Source organism: Somniosus microcephalus, chromosome 19, assembly GCF_052327205.1.
Source record: "Somniosus microcephalus isolate GS21.2 chromosome 19, FLI_Smic_1.0, whole genome shotgun sequence".
Classification (NCBI taxonomy): domain Eukaryota; kingdom Metazoa; phylum Chordata; class Chondrichthyes; order Squaliformes; family Somniosidae; genus Somniosus; species Somniosus microcephalus.
The window spans coordinates 10,598,029-10,621,452 of NC_141005.1; the positions used below are offsets into that span (position 1 = coordinate 10,598,029).

Sequence of the window (23,424 nt, forward strand, 5' to 3'; positions counted from 1 at the left end):
ATGTATATAGTTTGGGAACCCGAACAAGGCGAAGAGGTCGTTCAGGCATTTAATGACCGTGGTACTGGTCATGTCTGGGCAGGGGAAGGCAAAGGGGAAACGGGAGTACTCATCAACAATGTTGAGGAAGTACACATTGCGGTCAGAGGACGGGAGGGGCCCCTTAAAGTCGATGCTCAGGCGCTCGAAGGGGCGTGTGGCCTTGATCAGGCTTGCTCTGTCCGGCCTAAAGAAGTGCGGTTTGCACTCGGCACAGGTCTGGCAGTTCCTGGTCATGGTCCTGACCTCCTCGATGGAGTAGGGCAGGTTGCGGGCCTTAATGAAGTGGTAAAGTCTGGTGACTCCGGGGTGGCAGAGGTCGTTGTGGAGGGTCTGAAGTCTATCAATTTGCGCGCCGGCGCATGTAATTCGTGAAAGAGCATCGGGGGGTTCGTTCAGCTTACCTGGCCGGTACAAGATATCATAATCATAGGTGGAGAGCTCGATTCTCCACCTCAAGATCTTGTCATTCTTGATTTTGCCCCTCAGCTTGTTATTAAACATAAAAGTGACCGAACGCTGGTCGGTGAGGAGGGTAAATCGTTTGCCTGCCAGGTAATGCCTCCAGCGTCGTACCGCCTCCACAATCGCCTGGGCCTCCTTCTCGACCGACGAGTGTCGGATCTCGGGGCCCTGTAGGGTCCTTGAGAAGAAGGCCACCGGTCTCCCCTCCTGGTTAAGGGTAGCGGCTAGGGCGAAGTCGGATGCATCGCTCTCGACTTGGAAGGGGATGGACTCATCCACTGCGTGCATTGTGGCCTTGGCAATGTCTCCCTTAATGAGGGAGAAGGCTGCGCACGCTTCCTCCGTAAGGGGGAAGGATGTGGACTTCATGAGGGGTCTGGCTTTGTCCGCATAATTGGGCACCCATTGGGCATAGTAGGCGAAGAGCCCCAGGGTTCTCTTTAGTGCCTTTGGACAGTGGGGGAGGGGTAGCTCCATGAGGGGGTGCATTCTTTCGGGGTCGGGGCCGATGACTCCGTTCTCTACTACACAGCCGAGGATGGCAAGGCGCGAGGTGTTAAACACACATTTCTCCTTATTGTAGGTGAGGTTCAGCCGTTGGGCCGTACGGAGGAATCTCTCCAGATTAACATCATGGTCCTGCCGGTCGCGGCCGCAGATGGTGACGTTATCTAGGTAGGGGAACGTGGCGTGCAGCCCGTTCTGGTCAACCATCCGGTCCATCTCCCTTTGGAAGACCGAAACCCCGTTGGTGACGCCGAAGGGGACCCTAAGGAAGTGGTAGAGGCGGCCATTCGCCTCGAAGGCGGTATACTGGCGGTCCTCAGGGCGGATAGGGAGTTGGTGGTAGGCCGACTTAAGGTCGATGGTCGAGAATACTCGGTATTGTGCGATCTGATTGACCATATCAGATATGCGGGGAAGGGGGTATGCATCCAGCTGGGTGTACCTGTTTATGGTCTGGCTGTAGTCGATGACCAGGCGGTTTTTATTGCCGGTCTTAACGACCACGACCTGGGCACGCCAGGGGCTGGTGCTCCCCTCGATGATGCCCTCCTTCAGGAGACGCTGCACCTCGGAGCTAATGAAAGCTCTGTCCCCGGCGCTGTACCGCCTGCTCTTGGTAGCGACAGGTTTGCAGTCGGGGGTGAGGTTGGCGAACAGGGAAGGTGGCGGGACCTTGAGGGTGGATAGGCCACAGGTGTTACGCGGTGGGCGGTTTAAAATCTGTTGGTTGTCGACTGTGAGTGGGGGGAGGGGTCCGCCGTATGCTAGCGTGACGCTTTGGAGGTGGGATTGGAAGTCTAGACCTAGTAGGACGGCAGCGCATAGCTGGGGCAGGACGAGGAGTTTAAAATTTTTATACTCCGTGCCCTTAACCGACAGGGTCACAACACAGTAGCCGCTGATGTCTGTGGCGTGGGACCTCGATGCCATCGAGATCCGGTTGCGCGTTGGCCGGACCGTGAGGGAGTAGTGGCTCACCGTGTCTGGGTGGATGAAACTCTCCGTGCTTCCGCTGTCGAACAGACAGGTCGTGGCGTGGCCGTTTACTTTGATGTCCATCATGGACTTGGACAGGTGGTGCGGGCGGGCTTGGTCCAGTGTGACGGAGGCTAGTGTATAGCTGAGCGAGTTGCTGTCGTCTGCGGGTGAGGCGGTGGTCGGGTCTGGAGGCACGGTGGCGGTCGAGCGTGGTGGGTAAAATGGCGGCGCCCACGAGGTTGGACAAAATGGCGGAGAAGATGGCTGCCCCCACAACTCACATGAGGCACTGCTGGTGTCGGTTGCCTGGATCAAAGATGGCCACCCCCATGGCTCACATGTGGGGATGCTGGCCTCTGTGGCCTTGATGGAAGATGGCCGCCCCCACAGCTCGCATGAGGCACTGCTGGCCTCTGTTGATCTCCCTCTGCAGGCCTTTGCAAAGTGGCCTTTCTTCAGGCAGCTCGAGCAGGTCGCGTTTCTGGCTGGGCAGCGCGCATTCGGGTGTTTCGCCTGGCCGCAGAAGAAGCAGCCGGCAGCCCGATCGCGGGGATCCGATGTCGCAGCCGGTACCGGGGGTGGCGGTCCCGATCGGGCCCGGGACGCCGACGCTGAGGTAGGTCCCGGGGGGGGTGCTGCGGGGGGTATTGCGGTCGGGGTCGGTCCTGAGTCCCAGGGTCGCAAATTACAGTACCTGGAATATGCCTCGAGGTCCCGATGGGCCACTTCTAGGGAGCGAGCGAGGGCTGCAGCTTTGTCCAGGTCGAGGTCCTTTGCTTCAAGCAGTCTTTGCCGTGAGTAGTCGGACCGCAGGCCTTTCACGAAGGCATCGCGGACATTGTCTTCAGTATTTTCTGCCGCCGTTACTGCTTTAAAGTTACAGTCCCTGCCGAGTGCTTGTAGCGCCTGTAAAAATTCATCTACAGACTCTCCTGGTTGTTGCGGGCGGGATCTTAGGAGGTGTCTGGCATACGTGGAATTTACCGGGCTCTGGTACTGTCGTTTCAGCCGGTTGATGGCGTCCTCGTATGTTTTAAGGTCCCAGATGAGTGCGAATACTTTAGGGCTCACTTGGGCGGTCAGAACTCTTAGCTTGGATTTCTGAGGCACGCCGGATTCTCCCAGGTAGGACTCGAAACAGCTCAGCCAGTGTTCGAAGTCGAGGGCTGAGTTTGCTGCCTGTGGGTTTAGATCCAGGTACGGTGGTCGGAGGGCTCGCAGCCAAGCCGGCTGCTGTGGCTGTTGTAGCTGGGCGTCTGGCTGGTCGTTTGGCTGCTCGTCTGGCTGCTCGTTTGGCTGCTCAAGTAACGACATTTTAAAATTTAGCCAATAAAATTGATATACCTATCAATTTATCCAATGAAAAGCGACGAGTTAAGAAAGTAACTATAGGTTTTTATTGGCTAAATAACAGAGCCCACCCTCGTGGGTGATCGGATCCAACAAGGAGGAATACCAGCCAGTCGACCACCTTTATACCTGGGCAGGTAGGTGGAGCCGTGGGCGGAGTCAGCAGTGGTCAGCCCAGCTATAATAGCGTGACAAGAGGCGACCTCGTATAGTGATACAACAGTGTGAACAGTGATAACCATAGAGTAACGATATAACAGTGATAACTATAGTGTAACGATAGTGAACGATAAAAGTGGTTTACCACAACCACTTTGGTAGGAAAAATAGAAAAGCAGAGTATTTTTTCAATGGTGAGAGATTGGGAAATGTTGGTGTTCAGAGGGACCTGGGTATCCTTGTACACAAATCACAAAGTTAACATGCAGGTACAGCAAGCAATTAGGAAAGCAACTGGTATGTTGGCCTTTATTGGCCTATAGAGCAAAGACATCTTACTGCAATTATACAGGGCCCTGGTGAGACCACACCTGGAGTATTGTGTACAGTTTTGGTCTCCTTACCAAAGGAAGGATATACTTGCCATAGAGGGAGTGCAACGAAGGTTCACCAGACTGGTTCCTAGGATGGGGGGATTGTCCTATGATGAGAGATTGAGTAGACTAGGTCTATATTCTCTGGAGTTTAGAAGAATGAGAGGTGATCTCATTGAAACATACACAATTCTTACAGGGTAGATGCAGGGAGGATGTTTCCCCTGGCTGGGGAATCTAGAACCAGGGGTCACAGTCTCAGAATAATGGGTCGGCCATTTAGAACTGCGATGAGAAAGAAATTTCTTCACTGAGGGCAGTGAATCTTTGGAATTCTCTGAGCCTTCACAGCCCTCTGGGGGTAGTCGTTGAGTATATTCAAGCCAGAGATCGATACATTTTTGAATATTTAGGGGAATCAAGGGATATGGAGATGAGATGAGATGCAAGATCAGCCATGATCTTACAGAATGGTGGAGCAGGCGCGAAGGACCAAATGGTCTACTCCTGCTCCTATTTCTTATGTTCTTATTCTTGAAACTACAATGACTGAAGACACTTTGTCTGTCTCTTTATTTTCAAGCTGCTTTTATATTTTATATTGCCGGCCAGTTTAGAAAGAGGATTTCAAGTTTACGCTCCAACTGCAGTCAGTCTCCGTGTGTTAAGTGCTGTTCTAGTGCTACCGGCTCCCAGCACGCGAGTCTTGTGCAGCCAAAGGCTGGGAAGAGCTGTTGGTTACTGAGCCTTCTCGGACACTGGCAGTAGCAAATTTACTGTGCTGTTTCCATTGTGCAAGACTTTCATGTCAGGAGTAGTCACGGAATATAAAGGGAGCTATGGAGTGGTCCCTGGGCCAGATTGTGCCACACCTCCAGGCAGTCATAGCAATGCGAGAGGATAGTCTGTGGGCAGACAGTGTTTCAGTGCAAATCTGAGCAAATGGTGATCAACATAAAATGGACAGTGGGCAGATCCATATAATATATCTGTCTGAATCAAGCGCCACTTACATTTGCAGTCGGTACAGAAATGCAGTCCTTAAAATATTGCAGAACGTAGTATTCTTCAGGAGTCTGTCAAATTCACTGCTTCACGTTTGAGCTGCTATGCAAGCATTTTTCACATTTGGGTCTGAGGTTGTATAAAAACATTGCTGAAGGACAGATCTGTTCAGTTAGCGTAAACACAGGCAGAGCCCACTTAAACCTATTGTACTGACCTTCTGTCAGTGAAATTATTAATAGTCTTGACATGACAAGTCCGTGCAAGGATAAACTAAACTGAATACTTAATATAAAGTGTCGTGTATGTGAAAAGGTATAAATTAGTTTTAGTATATTAACTACCATAAGTCAATTTACTGCTTTCCTGACATGATGTCACAAAGGGGCAATTGATTAATTGTTTCTCTTAATTAGCAATTTTATTTTTTGACTCTTTATTCATTGAGAGTGAAGCAGCTGGAACTAACTTACTTTTGCAACTTTGAGGATTGAAAGATATGAGACAGAAAGCAGGCAATCTACAACTGTTTGCATCACTTCAGAAAAATTCCACATTTTCATTAACACTTATTTCATTTATTTATGTAGTTCTGGAGTAGACGGAGTTGCTGTAGGCACTATAACTCTGTTTCTTCGCCAGCTGTCACCAGGCCAGATACCTAGCAGTTAATTGTAACTGCATTTACCAACATGGGAAATCTGGTATTAACTGATTCTGTCAAGCTATACAAGAAAGCCCAAATGTGGTTGAGAGGGGAGAGATATTTCCATAGCAGTCTGACATGGAGTGCCCATCAAAACACTCAAATATTGCGATAGAGAGGATCAACTACCCTACCTCTGACATTCTACATAACTCCATAATGCCCGTCTCCGCCCTTGCTTCAGCTCATCGGCTGCTGAAACCCTCATCCATGCCTTTGTGACCTCTAGACTTGACTATTCCAACGCACTCCTGGCTGGCCTCCCACATTCCACCCTAAGTAAACTTGAGGTCATCCAAAACTCGGCTGCCCGTGTCCTAACTCGCACCAAGTCCTGTTCGTCCATCTCCCCTGTGCTCGCTGACCTACATTGGCTCCTGGTTATGCCGCGCCTCGATTTCAAAATTCTCATCCTTGTTTTCAAATCCCTCCATGGCCTCGTCCCTCCCTATCTCTGTAACTTCCTTCAGCCCCACAACCCCCCCGAGATATCTGCGCTCCTCTAATTCTGCCCTCTTGAGCATTGCTGATTTATAATCGCTCAACCTTTGGTGGCCGAGCCTTCTGTTGCCTGGTCCCTAAGCTCTGGAATTCCCTGCCTAAACCTCTCCGCCTCGCTACCTCTCTTTCCTCCTTTAAGACGCTCCTTAAAATCTACCTCTTTGACCAAACTTTTGATCACCTGCCCTAATTTATCCTTACGTAGCTCGGTGTCAAATTTATTGTCCTAAAATACTCCTGTGCAGCGCCTTGGAACGTTTTACTATGTAAAGGTGCTTTATAAATACAAATTGTTGTTGTAACTGACTGGAATTGTATTTAGATCTCTGGCAGAAAATATCATTGTGCCAGTTAAGAATGATGAGCTCTGGAAATTGGAAAGCATTGAGCTGCAGCACTCAAACAGTAGATAAGTGGTATATCATTTCTGAAACTGAATAGAAATGAGTTTTATTATTTTCAACATGATTTTGTTCATACCCAGATATTTTGGTAGAAGTTGGTTAATTATCTTGCAGCACCCAGCACAGGGCAGCATTCAATGCATTCACAGGCATGAAAATTTAAAGAGTGGGTGGAGTGATTTGACTGGGGCATGAATTTGTTGTATGTATCTGATTAGGAACACGATTGTTGAATGTTTAAATTTCCTTCATATTTAACTGTCTAAAGTTATGTTGCTCTGGAGGGAGGTGTCCCTGTGTTGTCATTCCCTCGCTGAGAGAATGAGAGGTTGGCCTTATTCCAAGTCTCTGCCTCTGCAGCTGTTGAACTAGCAGCTTCAAGGTGTGTGATTTCAGTGTGACCTGAGGTGACTTCCCCTGCTGCAGAGCGGTTAGTGCTTGGTTTCCATTTACAGGAAACTCCTTTTTATCCGGCACCGACGGGACCGGCGTGGTGCCGGTTGATCAAAAAGTCTGGATTACAGAGAGGTATACTTACCAAGGTACGAGATCCCCGTACATGGCCACAGGTGCAGGAGCCCCGGTTACACAGCACTTGTGCAGGAGTCCCGGTTACACGGCCACAGATGCAGGAGTCCCTATTGCACGGCCACAGGTGCAGGAACCCCGGTTACACGGCCACTAATATATAGTAAAACTTACCTGAACCTACTCCTGAATTTTGCCGGTTAACAGAGATTTCTGTCGCAACTTTGCCCAAACTCTTCCTCATCTTAACAATTCAACTGGGGCAGAGTGTTGTGTGTGGGGAGTTGTGGATGTAACTCCATGCAGATCTTGCCACTCTGTACAGCAGATTGATACACAAGGTCATTCTGCTACTAACGTAACATTTCACGTCATATTTACTATCCGTGTAGTTGGGTCAAATTTCTTGATATCTTTGATGCTGCTCACTTGTGGATAAGCAGCAGAGCGAACTGGATGGGATGGGTTGAGAACGTGTTAGATAAATTCTGTAGGGGTGCGATGTGGGGATGGGTCAGTAGACACTGCAGTCTGATCTGCTGATTAGCTGTTCTGCTCTGGTCTAAATATTTCATGCAGATTAAATTATGCAAAAACTAGCGAGTGAGTCACGGGTTTTATTTCTTGATGACTTCACATTTGTAGTCATTGTCTTTAGTCAGATTGTCAATGTAATTAATTTACTCAAGGTGAGGCCAGCAAAACTTCATGCATATACATGCAACATTTGCCAGTCAGTTGTAAATTAATGATTTGTGGGGCTTGAATGTGGATAAATATTATGTGCACGTTCTCCCAGAATGATCTATTATTCTTAACCAATCCCATCTAGTTCACTCTGCTGTTTACTTCTTGTCCACAAAAATCTAGGCTGACACTGAGGGAGTGCTGCACTGTCGGAGGTGCCATCTTTCAGTTGAGACATTAAATCGAGGCCCCGTCTGCTCTTTCAGGTGAATGTAAAAGATCCCATGGCACTATTTTGAAGAAGAGCAGGGGAGTTCTCCCCGGTGTCCTGGCCAACATTTACCCCTCAATCAACTAAAACAGATGATCTGGTCATTATTACATTGTTGTTTGTGGGAGCTTGCTGTGTGCAATTGGCTGCCACGTTTGATTGCAGAAGTGATTACACTTCAAAAAGTACTTAATTGGCTGTAAAGTGCTTTGGGCCGTCCGGTGGTCGTGAAAAACGCGATATAAATGCAAGTCTTTCTTTAGTACACTAAAAGCTGATGATTTCCACTGAGTGGCCGGTTGTGCATACTTGCTTTGTGAAAACATTCCCATTGTCATTCCTGTCAGAAAATATCATTCCAGCTGTCATGAGCCCTGGTGTGTGTGTGTGTGTGTGTCTTGGATTGTTATAAGATTGTTATTCAGTCTTGCAGTTCAAATGACTTTATGCTTTGCTCCTGTGGCTTGACATCATGTGAACCCCTTGATTACATTACTGCCGTGTAATCCACTCCAAACCAGCAATTAGATGTAGATGCAGTGGGTAATTTTCCTGGCCACGGGATCAATATTTCACACACGAAAATCAAAACTACTGATTCATGTGAATGAAATAACACCTAATGCTCAGTGTTCCAGAATTAGAAGCACTTGATGTAGTGTGCAGTTGTCATTAATTGTTTCTGTGCATGTGCAATGGCCCCTGGATCTAAATATGACTTTCAAAAGCTGAAGACACAATAACTATTTTGGACATAATTTTATAATATTAACAATGTTAGCCTGCACTATTACTATAAATAATTATTTTTGCTGTGTATTAAATATAATAACCTTTAGTTGATGTTGAAAGCCACCATGATGCTGGGTGGTAATTACAATGAGAGAAGATCAAAATGCTTCAGAAATTCACACCGTTCTGCACCCATTTCTGTTTGCAATGATTTGGGAACACCTGTGTTCGATGACTGAAATGCTGTTCCGAGAATGAGTTGAACTAATCCTGGCAGTCTCCTGTAGGATGCACAATGAGTAGTGGCAGTGCCCAGAAGGCTGAAGCCGGTCAAACCAGTTGTAAATATCGTTCTGTTCCTGTTGGATTTATGGCACACTGGGTGGTTTTAATTCAATTGCAAAATTATTTCTGAAGCAGAAATAGTAAGTGTAATGGTTGTCATAGGTTGGAGAATTTAAATTCTCATTGCTGACACTCCTCCTGGATTACATGGATCACGTTCATTGCAGTGTACATGTCCTTCCATGTTTATTATGTTTTCCTGGTAGGGCTGAGGATTATCATCAGAATGAAAATGCATCAGTGGATGCAATGAACTTACATAAACACTGCATCTGACCTTTGAACAGGCCAGTAGCTGTAACAGTGTGCTGTCTTGATTAGGGATGTTTTGAGATGTGTTGCTGAGAATGAACCAATGTGTACACGGCTCCCTTAGCACTTAGCATCCACAGACCATGTTTTCTGTCATGTAAGCTGCAGGATAACACTCGCCCATAATAAATTGTTAAATATACTGTACTGAGGAATATAAGTGAAGTGCAGAATCCACGATACATATTCTAGTGTTAACCACTGAATAACCTTGGAAAATTGTCAACTTCCTAGCTAGTATTCCCTTCAGTCGTGAGCAAATTTAAGATTTCTCTCGGCCAAGAATGAACTATGGTCAAATAAATAAAACTTTTTTTCTCACCTATTCTTTCCCATCCCCTCCCGAAACTGCTGATTTAGTAATTGGGTGTAGTTCCATGGCTGACGGTGATCCTCCCGTGCCTCACCCTCACAGGCAACATCACAAGCAAACCTAATCCCGTATTTACCTGAGATTTACAAACATGCACTTGCCAGCAAATTCCCTTCCTTTGCCTACATAACAACAGTGACTACACTTCAAAAGTAATCCATTGGTTTTAAAGTGCGTTGCACCCTCCTGATAGGATAGGTGCCATATAAATTCAAGTTCTTTGATTCTACATAAGTGAAGTAGAAGTACTGTAGAATAGTTGTAAAGCTTTATTGCCGGAACTTTATATAATATCTTCATCCAAAAAAAGAGAAAAAATTGGCGGCACTTGTCAAATCTCTAGGTGATTTTCCTGTTTCTGGGAATCATTAGAGTTTAATGTACTTGTAAGTATTTGATTATTTACAGACCACCCGCCATGTATCACAAGAATAATCTCTGGGAACCAGCATGAGAAGGTTACGATGACTATATCCCTTTAAGAAGATTTTGATTTCCTACTGTTGCCCTGACCTCCTTCCTGTGCCCAGTAAAAGGACATATACTGGTTCGGAATCAGCCCCCCACTCCCACCAATATTTCACTCCATTGACTCTTCAGTGCTGGAGAAAATGGTATCCAAATTTAAATGTTGTCAGAATCGCATTTTTCGTCATCTTGCACAGGTCCAGTAAGGTGTTCCCAAATCGTTAAAAACAGAAATGGGTTCAGAACAGTGTGAAATTCTGAAGCATTTTGACCTTCTCTCGGTGCTGAAGCTTGCTCTTCGGTTAGACTACTGGAGAAGTTGAGGTGCACATGATGAGAATGGTCACTGCAATTTGACCAAGAGATACATCCATGTAGATGGTACATGCCCCGAGGATCTACTTTTAACAACAGTCTTAGTGAGTGATTATGTCCATTGGCAATGCAAATGGTCAGTCTGGAAATGCAGTACCCAGTGGGCTCCCACCATCTCTTACTTTGGTAACAGATGCTCCAATTACCTTAGTGAGTCATGCAAGGACTTGGAGTATATGCAGTTTTGTTTTGTCTCGTCATTTACCTTTTCTTTTAATTGTCAATTATGTCTGTTTCATGATGGTGACATTCTCGGAACCAAATGTAATATTTAATTCCACAAAAACAAGCGGACGGGATGAAAATGAGTAGTTTTGCAATGTCCCAGAGTTGATAAAGGCTCCTTTTACAAGTGTTGAGTCTACAACAATACTGCATTTCAAGTTCAAAGAAGCCTAAGGCAGTCTTTCTGTCTCTACCAGTAGCTGCATTTCTGTTTGTTGTGTACTCCATTGTTTGATAGTTCACTTATTACACTGTCAACAGCATGTCTTCCATTCAGTCTGCAGCCACACTAATCCAAAGACTTGTTTACACAAGCACATGCTGGGGTTGCAGCACACACATATACTGAAGTTGATTACTTGCAAATGATGGTCTTTGCTCCAGTTACATTTATTTTGAATTGAGTTAGCTTACTACACTTACCAATAAGTTACTGACTCCAAGCACCCAAGGGCCTACCCCACTGCGGGCCAAGAATGGAGAGGTACTCCTCAAGGACAGAGAGGCAGTCAGTGCCCGCTGGAAGGAGCACTTCGAGATCTCCTTAACCGAGACTCTGTCTTCGATGCGAGTGTCCTCAACTCCATCCCGCAGCATGTTACCCGCCACCGTCTCTGCACAACCCCAGCCCGGCATGAGGTTGAAAAGGCCATCCGACAACTGAAGAACAACAAGGCCTCGAGCAGATGGAATCCCAGCCGAGGCACTAAAGCATGGTGGAGAAGCACTACTGGCGTGAATTCATGAACTCATTTCTCTTATCTGGAAGCAGGAGAGCATGCCAGGGGATCTCAGAGACGCCGTAATTGTGACCATCTTCAAGAAAGGTGACAAGTCCGATTGCGGTAATTATAGAGGAGTTTCCCTGCTGTCTGCCGCAGGGAGAGTCATCGCAAGAATCCTTATGGAGTGTCCTGCTCAAATTCGGCTGCCCTCAAAAGTTTGTCACCATCCTCCGCCTGCTTCACAACGACATGCAAGCCATTATCCTGACCAACGGTTCCACCACAGACCCAATTCACGTACGAACCGGGGTCAAGCAAGGCTGTGTCATCGCACCAACGCTCTTCTCGATCTTCCTTGCTGCTATGCTCCATCTCGCCCTCAGTAAGCTCCCCGCTGGAGTGGAGCTAATTTACAGAACAAACGGGAAACTGTTCAACCTCTGTCGCCTCCAGTCCAGATCCAAGGTCATCCCATCCTCTGTCGTCGAATTACAGTATGCAGACGACGCTTGCGTCTGCGCTCACTTGGAGGTCGAACTCCAAACCATCGTCAACACCTTCACCGAAGCGTACGAGAGCATAGGCCTTACACTAAACATCCGTAAGACAAAGGTCCTCTACCAACCTGCCCCCGCCACACAGTACTGCCCCCCCCCCCCCCCCCCCCCCCCCCGATTATCAAAATCCACGACAAGGCCTTGGACAACGTGGACCACTTTCCATACCTCGGGAGCTTACTGTCAACAAGGGCAGACGTCGATGACTAAGTCCAACACCGCCTTCAGTGTGCAAGTGCAGCCTTCGGTCGCTTGAGGAAGAGTGTGTTTGAAGACCAGGACCTCAAACCCGGCACTAAGCTCATGGTCTACAGAGCAGCAGTGATACCCGCCCTGCTGTATGCCTCAGAGACATGGACCATGTACAGCAGGCACCTCAAAGCACTGGAGAGGTACCACCAATGCTGCCTCCGCAAGATCCTGCAAATTCATTGGCAGGATAGGCGCACCAACGTCAGTGTTCTCGCTCAGGCCAACATCCCCAGCATCGAAGCTTTGACTACGCTCGATCAGCTCCGATGGACGGGTCACATTGTCCGCATGCCCGATACGTGACTCCCAAGACAAGCGCTCTACTCGGAGCTTCAGCACAACAAGAGAGCCCCAGGTGGGCAGAGGAAACGCTTCAAGGACACCCTCAAAGCCTCCTTGGAAAAAGTGTAACATCCCCACCAACACCTGGGAATCCCAGGCCCAAGACTGCACAAAGTGGAGGAGAAGCATCCGAGAAGGCGCCGAACACCTCGAGTCTCTTCAGGAAAAAGCGGAAGCCAAGCGCAGGCAGCGCACGTCAACCCAAGCACCCCACCCACCCGCCCCTTCAACCACTGTCTGCCTCACCTGTGACAGAGACTGTAGGTCCCGCATTAGACTCATCAGTCACCTGAGAACTCATTTTTAATGTGGAAGCAAGTCATCCTCGGTTCCGAGGGACTGTCTAAGAAGAAGAAGACTGACTCCTGCCTTGGTGTACGTGCTGTGTTGTAAACTGATATAGAAGCAGTAAAGCCTACAAACTTGCAGCTGAACAGAAAGCCACTCCGAACAGAAGCTTCTTGGCAAAATTACTTCACTGTAGACCTGGATCTAGTTTAGAGCGCAACAGGAGTGTCAGCCTGGTACTAATTCCCAGATAGAAAATAATTAGTCCTGTTTCTCTCAAGTCACTTATAGTTGGGTTAGTTTTGTCAGTTATTCTGAATGAAACAACACACAGATACTGAGGAGGGTGTGCATGCGGGGGCTGCTCAATGAGTGACAGATTTTGACCAAGGCATCTTGGTTGAATAGCACCTCCTAGTTGATCATAATGTGGCATTGATGGTGGCCAAAGAGAAATTTTCCATCCACACTGGTGGCTTAACAAGAGGGGGAGGTGGGCAAGAGAGAAAATGCATGATGATGAGGCAGGAAGAAAAACCTGTGCGTATGCTCTGCGGATCAGTGCAGGAGCCAGATGTCGGTGCCTTGGCCCTACCCAGCTTCAATTGCCGGTTATTGATGTTAAGGGCTAGTAAACTGTTGTACAGACTGACCCATGTCCTCAAGTCATGTTAAGGTTTTGGTGAAATTTTACCCACACTATTTGATGTATCCACCAGGCCAGTAACACTGTACATGCGGTCTCTCCCTCTCTCGGGGCGGGGTGGAGGAATTTGAGAGATTGTTTAAATGAGTTAATATCTCTACAATTACTGCTGCCAGGCAACAGTTACTTAAGTTCATAAGAACATAAGAAATAGGAGCAGGAGTAGGCCATTTGGCCCCTCGAGCCTGCTCCGCCATTCAATAAGTCCAAAGATGTGCGGGTTAGGTTGATTGGCTATGATAAATTGACCCTTAGTGTTAGGGGGATTAAATACGTGGGGTTACGGGGATAGGGTGGGATATGTGTTGGTGTAGGGGTTACGGGGATCGGGTGGGATATGTGTCGGTGCAGGCTCGATGGGCCGAAATGGCCTCTATCTGCACTGTGGGGTTTCTGTGATTCTGTGAAGCTCATGGCTGATCTTCTACCTCAACTCCACTTTCCTGCATTATCCCCATATCCCTTGGTTCCATTAATATCTGAAAATCTATCGATCTCTGTCTTGAATATACTCAACGACTGAGCTTCCGCAGCCCTCTGGGGTAGAGAATTCCAAAGATTCACCACCCTCTGAGTGAAGAACTTTCTCCACATCGCAGTCCTAAATGGCCGACCCCTTAATCTGAGACTGTGACCCCTGGTTCTAGACTCCCCAGCCAGGGGAAACATCCTCCCTGCATCTACCCTGTCAAGTCCTGTAAGAATGTTGTATGTTTCAATGAGATCACCTGTCATTCTTCTAAACTCTAGAGAATATAGGCCTCGTCTACTCAATCTCTCCTCATAGGACAATCCCCCCATCCCAGGAATCAGCCTGGTGAACCTTCGTTGCACTCCCTTTATGGCAAGTATATCCTTCCTTAGGTAAGGAGACCAAAACTGTACACAATACTCCAGGTGTGGTCTCACCAGGGCCCTATATAATTGCAGTAAGACGTCTTTACTCTTATACTCAAATCCTCTTGTAATAAAGGCCAACATACCATTTGCTTTCCTAATTGCTTGCTGTACCTGCATGTTAACTTTCAGTGATTCGTGTACAAGGACACCCAGGTCCCTCTGAACACCAACATTTCCCAATCTCACCATTTAAAATATATTCTGCTTTTCTATTTTTCCCCACCAAAGTGGATAACTTTGCACTTCTCCACATTATATTCCATTTGCCATGTTCTTGCCCACTCACTTAGCCTGTCTATATCCCCTTGAAGCCTCTTTGCATCCTCCTCACAACTTACATTCCCACCCAGCTTTGTATCATCAGCAAACTTGGATATATTACATTTGGTCTCCTCATCCAAATCATTGATATAGATTGTGAATAGCTGAGGCCCAAGCACTGATCCTTGCGGTACCCCACTAGTTACAGCCTGCCAACCCGAAAATGACCCGTTTATTCCTACTCTGTTTTCTGTCCGTTTAACCAATCCTCAATCCATGCTAGTATATTACCCCCAATCGCATGATTTTGTTTAATAACCTCTTGTGTGGCACCTTATCGAATGCCTTCTGAAAATCCAAATACACCACATCCACTGGTTCCCCCTCATCTATTTTGCTAGTTACAGCCTCAAAAAACTCAGTTTCGTCAAACATGATTCCCCTTTCATAAATCCGTGTTGACTCTGCCCAATCCTGTTGTTATTTTCTAAGTACAGGAAACTCTTTGGTATCCGGCACCGACGGGACCGGCGTGTTGCCGGTTGATCAAAAATTCCAGATGACGGAGAGGGTTATCTACCGAGGCTATTTTTAACAAAGAAAAATAAAAAAATCAAGAAATGTGCAGTATACAGTAATTGGGTACTCACCTACAGAATGTTGTGTTAAATGGGTGGTGGAAGATGCTTGATTAAGTACGGTACTGCCAGTTGAGGGTAATGCAATGCAATGACTACCAGCAGCGTGGGAGACACACAGTACCTCTGTAAAATGGCGGATCAGAAGAGACTACCGGCAGCGCGGGAGAGTCAGACTCCTGTTACAGGGGTATTGAGATGTTCCGACTTCAGACAGTGTCAAGAAGCCGAGTAGTGGCAGTTTGGAGAACTACCCCCACTGACTAACTCGGCCACCGCGGGAGACTCAGACTCGGCAACATTGCCGGTTATTGAGGTGTTGCTTTCGGAGTGAGAATTTTGCCGGGTAATAGAGAATTCCGGATATTTCGGTGCCGTTTAAACGAGAGTTTCCTGTACCCTGTTACTATGTCCTTAATAATAGATTCTAGCATTTTCCCTACTACTGATGTCAGGTTAACTGGTCTGTCGTTCCCTGTTTTCTCTCTCCCTCCTTTCTTAAATAGTGGGGTTATATTTGCTACCTTCTAATCTGTGGGAACCGTTTCAAAATTCCATAGATTCTAGAAGATTGCATCCACTATCTCTATAGCCACCTCTTTTAAAACCCTAGGCCTTCAGGTCCAGGGGATTTATCTGCTTTCAGTCCCATTAATTTCTCCAGTACTATATTTTTACTAATACTAATTTCTTTCAGTTCCTCATTCTCGCTAGACCCTTGGTTCTCCACTATTTCTGGGAGGTTTTTTGCGTCGTCTTCTGTGAAGACAGACACAAATTTTTGTTAATGTCTCTGCCATTTCCTTATTCCCCATTATAATTTCTCCTGTCTCGGCCTGTAAGGGACCCACGTTTACTTTCGCTAATCTTTTTCTTTTTACATGCCTGTAGTAGCTTTTACAGTCTGTTTTTATGTTTCTCGCTAGTTTACTCTCATTCTATTTTCCCTTTATCAATTTCTTGGCCCTCCTTTGCTGAATTCTAAAATCCTCCCAATCCTTAGGCTTACTATTTTTGGCAACATTATAAGCCTCTTCCTTTATTCTAATGCTATCTTTAATTTCTCTTGCTAGCCACGGTTGGACCATTTTTCCCATGGTGTTTTTATTCCTTAAGGGAATGTATATTCATTGCGAATTATGAATTATTTCTTTAAATATTTGCCATTGCTTTTCTACTGTCATATCTTTTAATCTAGTTTCCCAACCTACCTTAGCCAACTCGCCTCACATACCTACGTAGTTTGCTTTGTTCAGGTTTAGGACCCTAGTTTTGGACTTGACTAAATCACTCTCAAACTCAACATAATATTCTATTATCTTGTGATCACTGCTCCCCAGAGGCTCCTTTATTACAAGGTTATTAATTAACCCTGTCTCATTGCACAGTACTAGATCTAAAATAGCCAATTCCCTCATAGTTTTCTAGATCAGTATGTCAAGGAACCTATCTTGAATGCATTCCATATTGCTTTAACTGTTTCTGTGGCTGTTATTCAGGCAGCAAATTATATTGCAAGTTACTTTTTAAAATCCATGGTAATGTGGAATGAGAGGATGCTTTTCCCATGTCCACTTTCAATGAGCTTTCTTGCAAGCTGTTATTTGGTTATCTCACTCCAGTATTGGGTTTCATTTATGAAATCCAAGTTTTAATCAGTTCTAGGTGTTTTTTCTCAGGTTCCTCTGTCAAGTTACATTTTCTAGTTTGAGTAAAATTGTCTGAAATTCTGAGGGAAAACTGGCTTGGCAAAATTCCTTCATTATTGTTGAAGTACACCTCCTGCGGAGCCACACAGCATGGAATTGACAACATCTGTGTATGTCCCACCCTGCTGTCCAAGAAGGGCCAGAATTGATTTGGGAGAGATGATAACATGGAGGGAAATTGGGGAATTGCTTCTATAAAAATAAAGTTACCTTGTTAAGTGACTGCTTTGTAAAAGAGAACCTGACACCATTTGGGCAGAATTCACAAGGAGCTGTTTCAATCTTTGAATTGAGGATCAAATTTGTTGTCATAGTGCAGGGATATCACAAAATACAGCAATCAAAAGGGAAATGAGCAGTCGATGAAACAAGCAGAAGAGGGAATGAAGAACTGAGCTGAGTTTCTTTGTGTAAAGCAACAAAATCCCAGAAGGCACTGAAACTCCTTGCTTTGGGCTTGTACTGCTAGCAGAGCCGGTGTTTGACAACACATATTAAACACTTCTCATGAAATATGAGTACTGGGTGTGAATGAAGCACATGGGTACAAAGGCAGTGAGTTTGCTTGGTTCTGCGATGCAAAAGTGCCCCCTACTGGACAAGCCTACTTGTAGCTTGGGATCATCTTACTGATCATAAGGAATTGCACTTCAGGAGTTTGGGAGCTTTTTTCATTAATGAACTTCACTTGCGTTACAAACATACTATTTAATAAAGTGAAATCCTTTTAGTCTAGCTCAGAAGTTCAAACAAAATTTGAGAATAGCAATTGGTTCAATGCTTGCAAAATAATGTAAATTATTGCTCTTTGAAAAAATATAGTAATTTAAATTCAATTTTGTAACTCAGAACCATAGAACTTCAACCATTGATATCGTTAGGTGCTTATTTTATACCTGATACTCAGCTGTGCCATTACAGTGCACCCATATTGTAGCCTAGTAGAGGCACTTTGATTCCAAAAATTCATTATTTAAAAGGACCACTGCTATTGTAAACCAAACTGCTTGCTCAGTGCTGTCCAAATGGCTGGTGCTCTTACTTAGAATTTGTGTGTAGGGGAATTGTATAATATATCTTCAAATGTAGAGTCTTGAAGAATAATCTTGGATAGTGCTTCTGCTATTAACAAGAGTTTAGGGTATTCCAAATGGAATTTCATCACACTATTTCTCTACCAAATAACTGCATAGATTCAACTAGGTGACACAGTATTGTTTTATCTTATTATTCTGTAGTGCCCTTTAATTTAGCTCTTGGTAGCATTTACACACCATATTCAGCTAAAATTAGGAAAATGTTTTGTGCATAGCATTCAGTGTTAGAAATATACTGACTGTTGCGCAGATGATGATTGACAGAACACCTTGTGCGCTTTTGAAAGGTGCATTTCACAGCTGATTAAAGATTTCTACTGGTCTTATTAAAGGTCAGGTCTGTTTAATACTGGCGTGCCCAGACTACAGCCCACAAGCCCTGGCTATCTGGGCTGTGAAGCTCAAGCAACTTAGTTTGCACTTAAATGTCATGATCTGTTAGTTCCTCTTGTTTAAATGGAGCAACGTAAAGGAGAAGAGAGAGGCAGAGAGGTTTTTGGGGGAATTCCAGAGCTTGGGGCCTACGCAGCTGAAGGCACTGTATATATCTGTATAAAATGTGTTTCTTCTCATGCGTTCTCTCCTGAAGCTGTTGATTCATTGTGCTGGCATCCAGTTCCATGTGTGTCACTAGGTTCTGTTACTTAGCCTGGGTAGCCTTTCTTTACTTCTAAGCCTAGATGGTGAATGTTGGCAAATTTATTTGAGCATGGGGATGTGGCATTACATCAGGGCTTTTCCAGTATGCATTGTATCTGGCACCAAACCCTGGGTAAATTTCTCCCTACTCTTTTTGGGGGAGAGGCTGAGGTCAACTGTTGTACTCCAGCTGAAATCATCAAACACGGCACATGCCAGGGATCCAACATTGGGCCTTTCTAGTCTGGGCGACTCGGTACAAGAGCACACAGCAAATTTACCGCCTGACCCTTCAGGTAGCCAAACTTTCAACCAATTGGTCTTCTGTTTGAACATCTGAAAGTAATGGGAAATCCTTGGACTCAAAATAATGGGCTTTGCTTGACCACTGAGTTTGGATGAGTACATAACCAGGTTTTCCTTCATATGATGCATTCAGCTGTAAATGTAAATAGCGATTTTGGTTGTCTGGGTGTATAATCTTTGAATATTCATAGTAGTTGAAACAAAAGGAGCTGCATAATTTTTTTTAAATTACCCTCCAATTCTTTCCTCAAGGTATTGACTCCTTCCTGCGATACAATTCCATACATGTTGGCCACCCTCCAGTGCCTGAACAAATTGATTATATGACTGTGGGGGCATTGCAACCGAGTCCAAACCTGCCCTTGCCTGGCTTGCACACTTCCAGCAGGGGTCAATTGAGAGTGAACCTAGATGTTTGTTCCCCCTCTCTATTCCAGGGCACTGAGGCCAATTGTAGCACTTCAGCTAAGATTGATTAACTTAACACAGGCTGGGAGTTAAACGTAGGCCTTCCTGGTGTATATGGTTCAGCTGCTGACTGGATAAATTCGCTGAAGCATTGGTAAGAGGAGCGGGAATGAAACTGGAAAATTTAGTTGAAAATCTGAATTCTATCTGGCTTCCCGAGTGAGCAAAACTTAATAAATGCAAACGATCTAAGTTTAAAATTTAATTATCACTCATTTTCCATTTAATTTCTTAAGTAAGAGTCTCGATAACCATATAGGTTCATTGTGCTAATGGAGGCAGAGCTCACCCATGCTGCTTGCTTTCACGAAGGAGATGGGGTAAATTTTACTTCAATTAGCATAAAACTGATCCTCAACCCTTGGACTAGCAGGAAAAATAGTCTCCATCCATTGATCACAGTGAGATAAATTATAAAGATGGCATTCAAAAAAGGGTACTTTCCTTTGTGTTAAATATCTGAACATGTGTTGCATGACTTTTCTCCATAGGCATTCTGGTATTGCGTGTAATAATGGGATCTTGGACATAGTGAAAGTTATGGAAAATTTAATCATACATTTGGAAGAATTTATTGTTGCTGTGAACTTTATTCAGCAGTACAGAATGGATTTAGTGTCTTCAGATGAATACTGAAATGTTGTTCTGGTACACTTTATCATTCTGGCACTGTCAACCTGTGGAAGCATGGGGAAGGAATGGCCATACATAGCACCAGCAGTTAAAGTGGCTAATTTCTTCCAAGGATCACACAGAAGTCAGAACAAACACAATAGAACACCACAAAATCCATTCTGAATCTCTGCCTCATCAGGGAGAGGGTTCTGAACTTTATATTTTCAGTCACTAATCTGTGAGGTTGATAGCAGGGTCTCTGGGCTTCAGTAGTGCCACTGCTGGATCAAGGCCTAGGCACTGCTTTAAACAAAACAGCATTGGCGGTGTTTCCTTGCCACGTTATGGTAGTTTCCTTGTGTCTGTTACATTGCGGAACTCCTGTATCAATGATAATGGGGAGCAAATGTAACTCTGCACACTGTTGAAGTTTACTGTATTACACGTTGCCAAGAATTCCATCCAGTTTAGTTTTTCACACCTTCTATGGTATAAGTAGATGTCAGGCTTTGCTTTCCACATTCGATTGCCTGCATGCTCAGTATAAAGCTATGTATTTCAGCTTTGGCTCAGTGGTAGCACTCTCGCCTCTTGAGTCGGAAGGTTGTGGGTTCAAGTGCCACTCCAGAGACTTGAGCACACAATCTAGGCTGACACTCCCAGTGCAGTACTGAGAGAGCGCTGCACTGTCTGAGACGTTAAACTGAGGCCCCATCTGCTCTCTCAAGTGAATGTAAAATATCCCACCGCTGCTATTTGAAGAAAAGCAGCAGCGTTATCCCCGGTGTCCTGGCCAATATCTATCCTTCAACCAACAGAATTAAAAAAAAAAAAAAAAAATTACCTGGTCATTATCACATTGCTGTTTGTGGGAACTTGCTGTACACAAATTGGCTGCTGCATTACCCTACATTGCAAGAGTGACTACACTTCAAAAAGTTCATAATTGGCTGTAAAGTGCTTTGGGACATCCTGAGATCGTAAAAGATGCTATATAAATGCAAGTTATTTCTGTCTTTCGGTCTTCCTTTCTGATTGAAAGGCATTCTGTGATAAAGGAATCCATGTCGTATCTTGTATTTAATTTTGCAGCGCACAATACAGGAAACTTTGTGATATCCGGCACCGACGGGACCGAGCTGTTGCCAATCTATCAAAACTGCCAGACATACAAAGTTAATGTTGAAGCATACGGAGGTTTTCATCTCCGTATCTGACAACAAACACTGTTGCTTAGCAACAGCGTCTAAACAGTTGGCTGCAGCTGCAAGCGTCTCTAGCTGAAGCTGTTGCTATAGCTACAGACCTTGCAGTGCCTGACTGGGGGAAAAAAAGCAACGAGAACTAAAAAAATCTTATAGAAAACGGCTCCTGATTTTTGCCGTTAGATCGAGTATTCCGGACATATAACCTCCAGATAAACCAAAGTTTCCTGTAATGATTTTTGACTGGCAACAGGTGTTAACCTTGCCTCACAGCGCCAGGGACCCGGGTTCGAATCCGCCCTCGGGTGACTGTCTGTGTGGAGTTTGCACATTCTCCCCGTGTTTGCATGGGTTTCCTCCGGGTGCTCCGGTTTCCTCCCACAGTCCAAAGATGTGCGGGTTAGGTTGATTGGCTATGATTAAAAAAAAATTAAAAAAAATTGACCCTTCGTGTTAGGGGGATTAAATAAGTGGGGTTACTGGGATAGGGTGGGATATGTGTTGGTGTAGGGGTTACGGGGATCGGGTGGGATATGTGTCGGTGCAAGCTCGATGGGCCGAAATGGCCTCTATCTGCACTGTGGGGTTTCTGTGATTCTGTGAAAGACCGTGAGGATTATTGGTTCATTTCTTCTTAGACCTCCGTTGAATTAATGTAAATGTTGAATCAAAGTCTTCACCACATGTGAAAGTTTGAGAGAACTGACCAGTAAAAAGACCATCTCCTTGGGGGTGGAGTGGGGTGGGGGGGAATTATTCAAACACTACTTTGCTAGAAATATAACATTTTCAATTTTGCCAAAGCTATTTTTGGCTGATTTCCTGGAGATGGAGAGTAGCCAGGCTCGCAGCAAGATTGGTGTTTCCCCGTGCAGGGGTGCAGCTGGAGAAAAGGCATGGCCACACTTTCATCTTTCCTTTCAACTTAAGGTTCTAAATTTATGCCTGAAAAGCATGTGATGCTGGCTATATTTGGTTGTATTAAGTAATGATGGTGCATTGAAATTCAAGGATTATCCTGGGGCAACATGGGGTTGGGGGATGAGGTGGGGAAGGAAAAGTGTCCTGAGATTAGTAATAGATTAATAGTACACTGTAGTAGTTTTGGCTGGAAGCTGAGCTAGATGTGCTGGAGTTTTGAAGTGAGTAAAATTAGATTAACACATTCCAACCTATTCTGGACAAAATCGCTATGTGAACAGAACTGAGCGGGTCCAACGATCAGATAAGCCTGAACAAGCTGGGGCTCTCTTCTCTAGAAACAAGAAGACAGAGGTGACCTGATGGAGGTCTTGAATCTTATAACTGGGTTCAATAGGGTAGACGTAGAGATGATGTTTCCACTTGTGGGAGTTCAAAACTAGGGACCTTAAATATAAGATAGTCACCAATAAATCCAATAAGGAATTTAGGAGAAACCTCTTTACTCAAATGGTGGGAATGTGGAACTTGTTAGCACATGGAGTGGTTGAGCCGAATAGCAAAGACGCATTTACGAGGAAGCTAGCTAAGTACATGAGGGAGAAAGGAACAGAAGGATATGGTGATGGGGTGAGATAAAGGAAGGTGGGAGGGGAATTGTGTGGAGCAGGAACAGCGGTTGGGCCAAATGGCCTGTTTCTATGTAATAAAAACCACCAGCATAAAAATGTTTTTGTATGTTGCTGATTGTTGAAGCATGAGAATTTCAGTATCATGCAGGTTAGAATTGGTCTAAATGTCTAAACTTAAGCAATGTACTGAAGTTTGTGAGGACCTCGAGACCTGAAACCATATTTTCACTTGTAACTCAGTTAATTTCTGGATTCATTTCTGCTGCCAAGAGACAACCCTACAAATTAAATGATGTAGTACTGGTGACATCAGCGGCACCAAAATCCTTCTTGGGATCAAGGCACTAACGCCTTCCTTG

The 23,424-nt window shown here is 45.2% G+C and overlaps 1 protein-coding gene across 13 annotated transcripts in view; it reads left to right on the forward strand.

The window, feature by feature from the left end:
- fbrsl1 (fibrosin-like 1) overlaps window positions 1-23,424 on the forward strand; it is an 843,225-nt gene that overhangs the window by 292,269 nt on the left and 527,532 nt on the right. The gene's annotated exons all lie outside the window — the stretch shown is intronic.